Below are 10,832 nucleotides of genomic sequence, written 5' to 3'. Positions count from 1 at the left end.
ACAAGTGGCAGGGAAGTCTTTGCTGAAGTGACTGGAATTAATGAGCTGTCTCAGGAATTTTATCAAGTTCTCTATAAAAATCTTTCCCTTGCTTCTGAGGAGATGGATATATTCAGAGAGAGGCAGAGAAAATTTTTCTTTTTATCTGCTTAAAGGCTGAATGTTCATGAGGGCCCTGAGCTTAGGAAGATCTTCATGCTGAATTTTTATGGGAGCTTTCGACAGCATCAGGCCCATTAACAGAGAAATACATCTAACCTCTTCAATCTGCTGGTCTGCCTCCTGCAGCTCCAGCCCATCAGGGCTCTCTGGTGTATGAGCACGGTTAAAAAGAGAGCAGTGACGTGAATAGACTGGACTGGACACGGGTTTTGATGTAGTTTTTTAATAAGGACTCTGCTCTGCAGCTTGTACAAGTTATTGTTTTGTGTTTTCCCAGGGCCAGATTGATTGAACCATCCTACACCAAACTGATTTTTTTATGTAGCAATTATAGGAGTTTTAGAAGAACAGGAAAGCACAAGGTTTTCTGTGTAATTTGTCAGTGACTGGATCTCAGGTGGAGCTGCCCCATTTCTTTGTTGGCTGCACTGAAGGTGAGGGAGATGTGAAACCCCACTCTCCTCTCCTGTAGGGAGCTGATGCACACACTTGTCACAGAAAGTAGTCACCCCTCCACCTCTCCTACCTTGCAGTAATGAGAGGGTAAATGCATATTTATTAGAGCAGCCGTGCTATGGCTGACTTGGAGACAACTTATTCACATACTCATGTCACAAAATGTTCTCTTTAAATAGTTTTTTTTAATGTGTTGTCTTATATCAGAACTCTTGAGGAAGACTCAGGTTCACCCCCTTTTCTGCTGCTGAACTCTTGGTTGGAGTAGGATCTAACAGGGGAGCATCACACTTCTTTAAATAAATTCCAATTTCCTTGAAGAAATTGAAAGGTCTCAAAGGTTCAGGGTGCACATTTGAGTGAATGTATATATGCATGTATTCATAATTTCCCGTGGCAACTGTCATCCTCTTTTTAATAAAAATTTCTCACACATATCTACGGATATATATAAATTGCATGTAGGAGTTGCTGTCTCCTATATCCTAGAAGAATGCTGAATAAGTAAGGGAAGATACAGGACAGAAATGTGCTTTCCTGACATTAACACCGAGCATGTGTTTAAAAGTGCCATCCATAATTAGCATGAGCAAAGAGCAGCAATCTTTCTCCTGGTTTTGCTGCTCTTTTACACTCAGGACTGTGAGGCATTACTCAGCAAGCAGAGGAACCTGGCAGCTGAGGATCTCTGCTTCCTGCTGGGCAGCAGTGCTGGAAGAGCTCTGCTCCAGATGCTGCTGAGATTGAGGGCAGAGAAGGTGGCCAAGGGCAGGGCAAGCTGCAAGGCAGCCCCATGCAGACAACACAGACAGAGGCAGAGAGGAAAACAAGTCCTTTCACAGGGTTGATTCTTGGTTATTTTTACTTTAAAAATATAGGATAAGGGGCCTGAACAAAGAGATGGAAATAAATAGGTAAGAACCTCATGATGCGGAGCTGTATGTGCACAACAAATGAATGGCTTCAGGGTTGGCCATCAGTCTTTTTAAGATGCAGCTCTAGGGTCCAAGGGGTTTTTCCCAGTTAGATTAAAAATGCAGGGTACATTTTTTCAACATTTCAAAATATTTTTCTAAACCTCTGGTTGTAAAGCACGATCTTCTATGCTGGAGAGCCCCAACACCAAATGTGCAGGGCTCTGTCATAGCACCCAGCACCTCACAAATCCTCCAGTTTATTCCAGGCACAAAGGAGTCTCTGCTGTCAGCACTGAGCCCTGCACAGGGACAGCAGGTTCAGGTGAGGTTACCTGCTGTCCAGACAAAGATAACCCCAGGGCCCAGAGCTGGGCTCTTCTGGGGGAGAAAGAGTCTGTCTACCTTCCACAGAAGAATGCAGGTAACAAATGCACTTCAAATGTGAGCTTCTAGCAGGCATTAGTGACATTTAAGCTATAAAAAACCCCAAAACCTTTTGTTTCCTGCTGAAACCTTATGAACCATGATTTAACACCTTTTCCTCAAGCTTTGGAGCTGTGGTGAAGGAGGGAGGATTAGCCTTGAGGCAGGTCATGAGCAAGGACAGAAACTGGGGCTTGCTCATCACTCAGCTGATCACTTCTTTTTCCAGGGCTAGTTACCAGATATGTTAATTTGAACTGGCAGCAGATTTTGCATAACTACATCTCAGGACACCAGTCAGCCCTAACATTTGCCATGGATTTTTGTTTTCATATTATTAAGACCTTGTAATGAAGTTTTACAGTGTAGATCTTTCTTCAAGCTTTGCTGCAGAGGCATCCAATGCTAGTAGAGAACAGACTCACAGCAAAGGGTGAAGGCTGGGATTTTATTACTATTAAATGTCTTGTGCTTGAGCTTAATGTCTTCACAGTGGAGTACACTAAGAAATGTGGGGATTATGTCCATAGAACTTCAGCATCCTTCTTTTCTGTGTGTGACAGAGCTACCTAGAGCTTTTATGCAGGAACAAAGAATTTACTATTGATACAGGAAAAATTTCTGTGACATCTTCTTTTCCTCTAGAATGTATGTATTTTATCCTCTCTTTGAAAAGTTGGTTCCACCAATGTGGTTACCACTCTCCAAGGAATCTTCTCTGGGGACGTTGCATTTCCCTTCAGAAACCACAGACACCTGTGGAAAACATTTTCCCGTGTGCCTGCGGAGGCTGAGGCTCTGCTGCAAAGCACAGCTTTGTTCCTGCTGCTGTGCCAGGGAGCTGCCAGGGGGGACACAGTGCCTGGGGAGGGCAGGCAGGAAGGCAGCAGCTGCTGGGGGAAGCAGAGCTGCAGGTCTTGGAGGAGTGGGAAGGAGCTGGATGAATGAACTTTCTGCCCAGCAGCTCTTGTAGCTGAGGTTGATGCCTTGCCTGCTAAACACAGCTCTTCTCTTGCCACCCAGCCAGATGTGGAGGTCACTGAGGGGTGTGATTCCCCACGGGAGAGGCTGTGGGTGACAGCAGGAGCCTCGTCCATCCGAGGGACCCCCCTGCACTGGGTGCATTGTGATAAACTCCCTGCCTGGCAGGCTTCACATCTTCATTTTCCCATCCTCGTGTTGGTGATGCTGGGAATACTGATTCTGTGTAATTGAGACACAGCAGGTCTCATTCAGCAGGTTTTTGTTCCCAAGGGCTGTCTCTGCTCAGCTGTGGGGACCTCTCCCCCGAGCCAGGCCTGCAGGGTGGAAATGTGCTCCCAGAAGTGAAATGTGCTCTCAGAAGTGAAATGTGCTCTCAGAAGTCAGGTGCATGCCAGTGGGGGATTTTCCATGCAGTGAACGTCTCTGTGGGAAGTGTGAGCATCCCTGGGTGCCCCCAGGCAAGGGGTGAGGGAAAAGCCTGTGTGCTGATCCTCACTGGAGACCTGCGCTGGAAAAGGCAGGGAGATGAGGAGGGGGCATGCCCTGGCTGGGGCTTCGTGCCTCTGTACAAGGGCAGGGCTGACTGTGTAAGGCAGCCAGCACAGCCCATAATGCTGGGGGTCAGGAGATGGAGGGGGCTGCACACTCCTACCCTGCAGGCAGCTAAACCAGCTGCCGTGAGCATTTCCTGCTGTAACCTGTGTGTCCTGGCAGTGTCCACCAGCAGCATCTGGTGTCTGTGCTCAGGGCACATCACTGGTGGCCTCTGGGCCATGTGCTGGTGGCTGCTTGGAGAGTGGGAATCCTTGCAGGGACAGCCCAGAGGGACTTAATCTCTATGACATCTTAACACTTTCTCTAAATTCCTGAATGGAGAAAAACATGCAGTGAACTACAGTCTCATTCTGCAGTGGGTCAGAAGCAGAAGCTGGGGAAGCGATAGAGCTTCATCCTGTTTTTGTGGTTTTAATATTGCAAACTGCTGATTTCTTAGCCTTGTTAGGTTAATGATGTTTCCATGCTTAAAATGTAGTTCTAAATTTTATGTAATAACTAAATAAATCCCCGCTGGTGCTTGAGGTACTCTCTGAAAAGGGTTCAGCTGAGCTCTTTGGTCATACTGGGCAATAGCTGGACCGATGATTTGAAGGTGGAAAATGCTAAAGCAGCACTGAGCTGGCTTTAGTGTGATGGGGGAAAGCCTGGTGAGACACTTGCTGACCTCAGGATGTCTCCACCCAATGTTGTGACAGAGGAATCATTGAAAGTGAAAGGAAAGCTCACTACTCATTCACATAAGGACTTTACTGAAATGTCCTCAAAGCCTTTAACAAGCAAGAAACACATATTAATAAGCAAGAAGTACAGAAAACCTCCCTAAAACTTTAATTGCTGGTCTGTAACTTTGGAACTGGCAATCTCACTTTCACTGGGTCTGCTGAACAGCTGGATCATCAGCCACTGAAGATATTAGTTTGTAATTAAAATGCTGCCAGTTCCTTAATTACAGGCACTGCTACAATATCATTCACCACTCTAATTTTTTGCCTTTCTCATGGGGAGCATGAGTAAGTATTTTTCTTCAAGATTTTCAAATAAAATATTATTGGAAAGGATACATTCATCATGTCTCTTCTAGTGGGAGGAGTGTGCCTTGCTGGTGCAATGCACTGTGTGAGTGTTCAGCAGGTGACTGCAGGCAAAACTGCTTCCAGAAAAAGAAGAATTGGGGTGAGGTTGTCAGCCATCCAGTGATCTGAGAGTAGAATCTGACATGATAAATCCTGTGGCTGGTCTCTCCCCTCGGCTGCTGAAAGGCTGGTGTGGCTGCACTGATGGTAGGCAGATAATAACACTGCCTGAGAGCTCAGGTCGTGTCTCATGTGCAGCTCTAACTCTTCATCCCCTATTTTGCCACAAGGAAAACCAGAGCACAATCAACAGGGACCTTTTTTAACCTTCAATGCTTTGTCTAAATGAGCAGTAGCGGACATGTACTCTAACTTTGGGGTTAAAAAGTTTCCCAGTGGTCGAATATTGGAACTGGGACCCATAGAGACAGTGGGACCTTCATCCCTGGGGACACTCAAATGCCCAGGTTCAGGCTTAGAGCAACCTCACCTACACAGGAAGCTGGCTCTACTCTGGGCAGGAGGTGGGACTAGAGACCTCCAAAAAGGCTTTTCAGCTGAAATAATTGCATGATCCTATAAGGCCAGTTCAGGTACCTTACTTTCACCTCTGAGCTAAGAGAAGCAGAAGCAGGAGGGGATGTGGGGACGTGCAGCATCCACACAGCGAGTGTGGGAGCTGGCAGGAGCCAGGAGCTGCTGTGGAGCTCCAGGAACAGACAGCTCCGTGTGACTCAGTGTCTTTCTGGCTTGAGCACACCATCCACGGAGCTTTACAGCTTTTTAGCAAACAAACAAAACCTGCTGCCATTTCACGCCCTGGGGACGGCTGCTGGAATTAATGAGCAGGAGAAGGACGGGGTGCTGAACCCAGCCTGCTGAGTCTGACGTGGTTAATCACAGGCACGGAGACAGGCAGGGAGCAATTTGGAAATGACACAACTGGGAATGTTTCTTGCCTCATTTGCGCTGATGCATCCATGCAATCAGTACATTTTGGTCGGGTGCTATTATTTCTCAGTGAAATTGCAGCTCTCTGCTCCACGTGCCCAGTCTCCTTCCCGCTGCTCCCCCAAGGGATGAGCAATTGTAAAGCAAACAGGAGGAGGAAGTTTGACAATGGGTGGTAACAGGGCAATGTGAAATAGCAAGGTAGCTGAACTTTCCAGTGCTTCCCCAAGTGTCAAGACAAATAATACCAAGCATTTACTCCTCCACAGTGGCTCTGTGTTTCTATTGTTGGTGGGAGCGTGGGAGTGGAGGCAGCAGAAGGGACTCTGGGCTGGCTGGATTGAGAAGCTGTGGTAGTGATGGGTGTGAGGCTGTGAGCTACTGTCAGAGAAAATGGGAGTCACTGAGACGTGTGTTGATTAAATCAATTTAAGCTTTCAGATGTGCTTTGTACAGTGTACCCAGCAATCTGCAAGGTTTCCAGTTGCAGGAGGTGTATGTGTTTGGAAATGTGCACATATTCCCTGCATATATGCACATAGAGGATATAGGTGTTGTACTGGAGAGGGAACAAGGAATGGACAATCAGCTCACAGTTAATGTGCTTTGCTTTTTCTTTCTTTTTCCTTCCTTTCTGTCTCTTCCAAGACAATAAGCCTGCTGCTCACATCCCTTCCGTGGTCACTCCCTGCAGGTGGTTTGATGCTGCAGCCTGTCTTTGAGCACTCTGCCCTGAGCATTTGTTGTGTTCTAGCTGCCTGTCCCTATGGCGCTGTATCCCGTGGTTTCTGCTTGCCCCCAGCCAGGCTTGGTCTGCAGCTGACTACATGCAGGTTACAAGGGTTTTGAAATCCTCTGCTTGCTACTTGCATTAGCAGGAGAAAGTAAATATTCCCACTGCTTTTTAGCAATTCCCCTCCTCAGGCGCTGTTAGTGGCATAAACCATCTATCAGCTGGCACCAGGCTGCAGCAGTAACTGGCACACTTGAAAAGCCCATGGCATTGGATTTAAAAGGATCCACAGGCCAAGTAAACACTGGCAAGACCTGGGCCTGTGGGAGCAGGGAGCAGGCAGCCCTGGGCAGAGCCTGCAGTCCGTGGCTGTGTCACCGAGGCTGGGCTTGCACAGCACAGCCTTGCTGCTGCTCCTGCAGCCCAAACTGTGCTGCCAAACAACCCTGCTGCTTCCCTCAGGATTTTGGTCTCTAACTATGCTGTGGTGTTTTTGTTCTTTCTTACCTTCTCTTTTTTTTTTTTTTTTTTGGTTAAATCTGGATAGTTTTGCAACCTCCCTGCACCATTTTCTGCACAGCCCCTTACCCAGATTGCAGGAGATATGTGATTTCCTTCCTAAAACATTGTTAGGTGATGGCTGCAGCCCTTACATGATATCTAGGAGATTAGCATCCTGTGAGAGGCCTGAGATAGAGGTGAACAGTTTTCTGTCACTGATTTGGTGTAGGATGGCACAGAGTTAGCTGAGGTTCTTGTAGGATTAGGGTCTGGTTTTACTCCTATCAAGCTTAGGGAATGTCTCTACCTGCATCTTGAGAGATGATGCAATGGAGCACAAATCCCCTTTTTACCTCTCTACATTCAGTAAATATGCTGGCTATTTATTGTATTGGAGCAAGATTTCACAAGGGTTTTCCCCCTGTGCCTTGAGATCCTTTGCTATCCCTTGGTGTGCTTAATGCAGCAGCTGGCAGGTTTGGCGGGTTAAGCAGTAAAGAAGAGAAAGGGAGAGAAACCATCACAAGCTAAATGCAAATATAAGCTGTCTATTCAAAGAGGGATTTGCTGACTCTTATGCCATCATCCTGAATGTGTAGTACTGGCCAGTCAAACCCAAACACATCCCAAATATGCCTCTCTGCTCCTCCATCTCCTCAGCACTGCTGTTCTGCTCAGGCAGGTCTTGCAGAGCAGGGAGCAGTGCCCACCTGGCCAGGGCAGTTCCTGTCCCCCCTCACTGCCACCCTGTGCACACGAGCAAAGGCACCCAGGGGCATTGCCAGAGCCCACACAGGAAAGAGCTTTCCTTCACTTTGCTGAGTGTTGTGGGCTGGGAAATGTTGGTTGAAGTGCTGGGAAGAACCTGTTTTTCTATATAAAAAATTGAATGAATATGTGCCTCTGACAAGGTGAGTCCTGAGGTGCAGAAGTTCTCTCATTCCTCCAGTGAATCCTGCTGCTGTTACACACCCCCAAATAATTTTGCTGCTCATGTTTTATTTGACTGAGGCACAGCTCTCCCAAGGAAGGTTTCTGTCATCAAAACCACCAGTTTGCCTTCAATCACTCCTAAAGTCACCTCAATAACATGACATGCCAGTGTGTCAGAAGGGCATAAATCTCACACAGATGTGGAAGCTTTGAAAAATAACCAGCACGTGTCAGCCAGTGAGGGAAAATGTCCAGCACAACGAGTCTCCTGACACCAGGGCATTCGTGGCTGTGTGGGCAGGTACTGGATATGCTCCCGCTGCAGGAGATGTCCCCACTGTAGTTTTGCACCTTGCTGGGCACAGGGGACACTGATAACATGGTGTGGTGGCCCCAGTGCTCCATGACCCTTCCCATCTCTTGCAGCCACAATAACAGAGCAGAAGAGAATTGATCTGAAAGCTCTCAGCGAATTCATGCAGAGTGAGTCAGAAGATACTGACATCAATAGGCACTAAGAAAAAAAAACTTTTTTTTCCCTGGTGTTTTCTCTCATATAAGTTAAAACATCCTCACCTCTGAATTTCCACTAGGTTGTCAAAGTTTGCTTAATGTAACTGGGAGAAGCTGCACTGGGCAGTGGTGGTTGTTTCCATGTGTTGTGCCTAAATTTGTGTCTTATGTTTGGTAATCTACCAGAGGCTTCTCTTTTCAGCTTTGAAGCTTAGTGTTGAGAGATTTTAGCAACAATACAGCACTTTTGGGAAGATACATAGTTTTAAATAGGAGCTCATGGACAAGATTTTGGTTCAGCAAATGTAAATGTGAATTTCATTTAGGCTCATATAAGATTTAAGTGTAGTAATATTTTATGTAAATCTTTGGGAAGGTGTCTACAGTGAGCTAGCCCTGCCATATGATAAATTATATGTTTTGTTTTTATTCCAAATGGGCTCCTAGTGGGCCCTATTTGTTACATGCAGCACACACTGTTATTTCCAGCATACACTTCTGATGAAACTTTTGTGTTGAGAAGAACAAAATCCTTTCCTCCTTGGAGATAAATCATCATTTTAAATTCTCTTGATGGTGAGTTTTCATTGTCAGCAAACTGACAAAACATAAAAAAAAGGTTGTTTAGGTAGTTTAATTTTTATTTTCCCTTTATTGTGAAAGCAATTTAAAAACACATATCTTTTTGTTGTTAAATATTTTAGGAACTCTTGTGCATTATAATGCTTTTAGCAAACTTTTGCCAAGTTTCTCACTATGATGATGCAAATTCAGAGCAAATCAGTATGTAATGATCCTGAAACAACTCTTGCCCTGGTTTCAGAATGATGGGGCTGGATGTCTTGGAGCAGCAGAATCTTGCATGCCAGAGGGTGCTTTGTTCCTGCTGCAAACACTGCCAGACTGCTCTTCCAGCCCTTGCATGGGGGAAGCAGCGTGGAGGGTTTGGGATCTGTCACCATCAGCAGGAAAATGAAGTATTGGATACACTTGTGTTGCATCATGTGGCATCCCAAAGAGTGGAGGTTTTGGGATTGCACCTTCTGCTCCTTGGCAGTGTTTTATGTGTCCTGGGACATTTTAGAGAGAGGCTTTGAGAATCAGGGTAGTCAGGCAACACAGTGAAAATGAAGTGTGGGGGTGAGCAGGGAAAACCTCTTGGGGCTGTGCTGTGCAGGCCCAGGACTTGGGCTCCATGAACATTGTGGGTCCCTCCAACTCAGGATATTCCATGATTCTCCAGGGTTTTAACCCCTCCAGACAGTGGCAGGACTGGCTGTGCATGGGAAACAGTAGCAAAATGAAAAAGGAAATGTCTGAAAAGGGCTCACAAGGCCGGGAAGTGCTGGGAACAGGGCCAGTGGGAAAGGACCGATGGGATGGAATGCACAGATGGATGCACAGATCCTGGGAAAGGACTGATGGGATGCAGGGATGTTTGCAGGGATGTTTGCAGGGATGTTTGCAGGGATGGATGATGGATGCAGGGATGTTTGCAGGGATGGATGGTGGATGCAGGGATGGATGCAGGGATGTTTGCAGGGATGGATGATGGATGCAGGGATGTTTGCAGGGATGCTCGCGCGGATCCCGGCAGCGCCGCGCCGCCCAGCCCGGCCTCTGCTGCCCCCTGCCGGCCCCGCCCCGCAGCGCCGCCGCCGCTCGCGGCCCCTCACAAAAGCCACACAGACATAAATGCAGGAAGCGTGGAAAAGCAAGTCTGTTCCCAAGTTCTTTCCTCGTGGGTTCTTTGATTAAGTCCAGTTCCTGCCACTCAGCCAGCAACGGCTGCCCAACACAAGCAGTGCAGCCTCTGGCCAGGACAGGTCCAGAGCTGCTCTTTCCATTGAACAAGCCCTCCATCGTGTCACCTGGCACAGAGGTGTAAGCACCTCATCTTTCCCTTCAGGACTCTGCTAGCCCAGGCAAAGTCCGTATCATCCCTGGCTTTAGGATTACTCTTGAATATCTGGGAAGCTCCTTGGTACAAGGATGCTGAGCTTTCTTGGCTGGGATGTCCTGGTGTCCCATTCCCCAAGTGCCTTTGGCACATCACAGAACAGCCTCACACTGCCATGCCATGCCAGCTCCTGCTGCCAGGTGAATCACACGAGGCCAGGGTGGACAGAAGCCAAAGCCAAACCTGGTTTTGCCTCCTGGCTGCTGTGGCACTGCCCAGCACACAGAACACTTTCTGTTCTAGATTTGCACAGTGCCCAGCAACACACAGGGGCTGGGTTGTGTTGTGTAGCCCTGGGCTGTGAGTGGAGGGAATTCTGCAACAGTGCTAACAACCTTTATGAAAACAGACTTGGGAAATAAAGGCAGAGGTAACCCACGAACACGTTTGATGATTGGGGTGAAGCAGAAAAGGTGGAGCACTTCTCTGTTGCTAACTTCTTTCCCCAGGGTCTGTTGCATATAGATCTATGAAGTGGTTCATACACTGGATGTGTCACTAATACAGCTAGTCTAGAAAGAAAAAGCCACACAGGTTCCCAGAGCAGAACTAACAGTACTTGCCTGCGTTTCTGAATTTTTTTTCTTAGTTTTTTAAACTCACATGAAAAGGAAACCCACCTGAGCCTTGGTAAAGGAGGGAAAGCATGGTACAAGCCAGCTGTGGCA

This window comes from Pyrgilauda ruficollis, unplaced genomic scaffold (assembly GCF_017590135.1).
Source record: "Pyrgilauda ruficollis isolate IOZ18807 unplaced genomic scaffold, ASM1759013v1 scaffold10, whole genome shotgun sequence".
NCBI lineage: Eukaryota > Metazoa > Chordata > Aves > Passeriformes > Passeridae > Pyrgilauda > Pyrgilauda ruficollis.
This window is presented reverse-complemented; position numbering follows the sequence as displayed.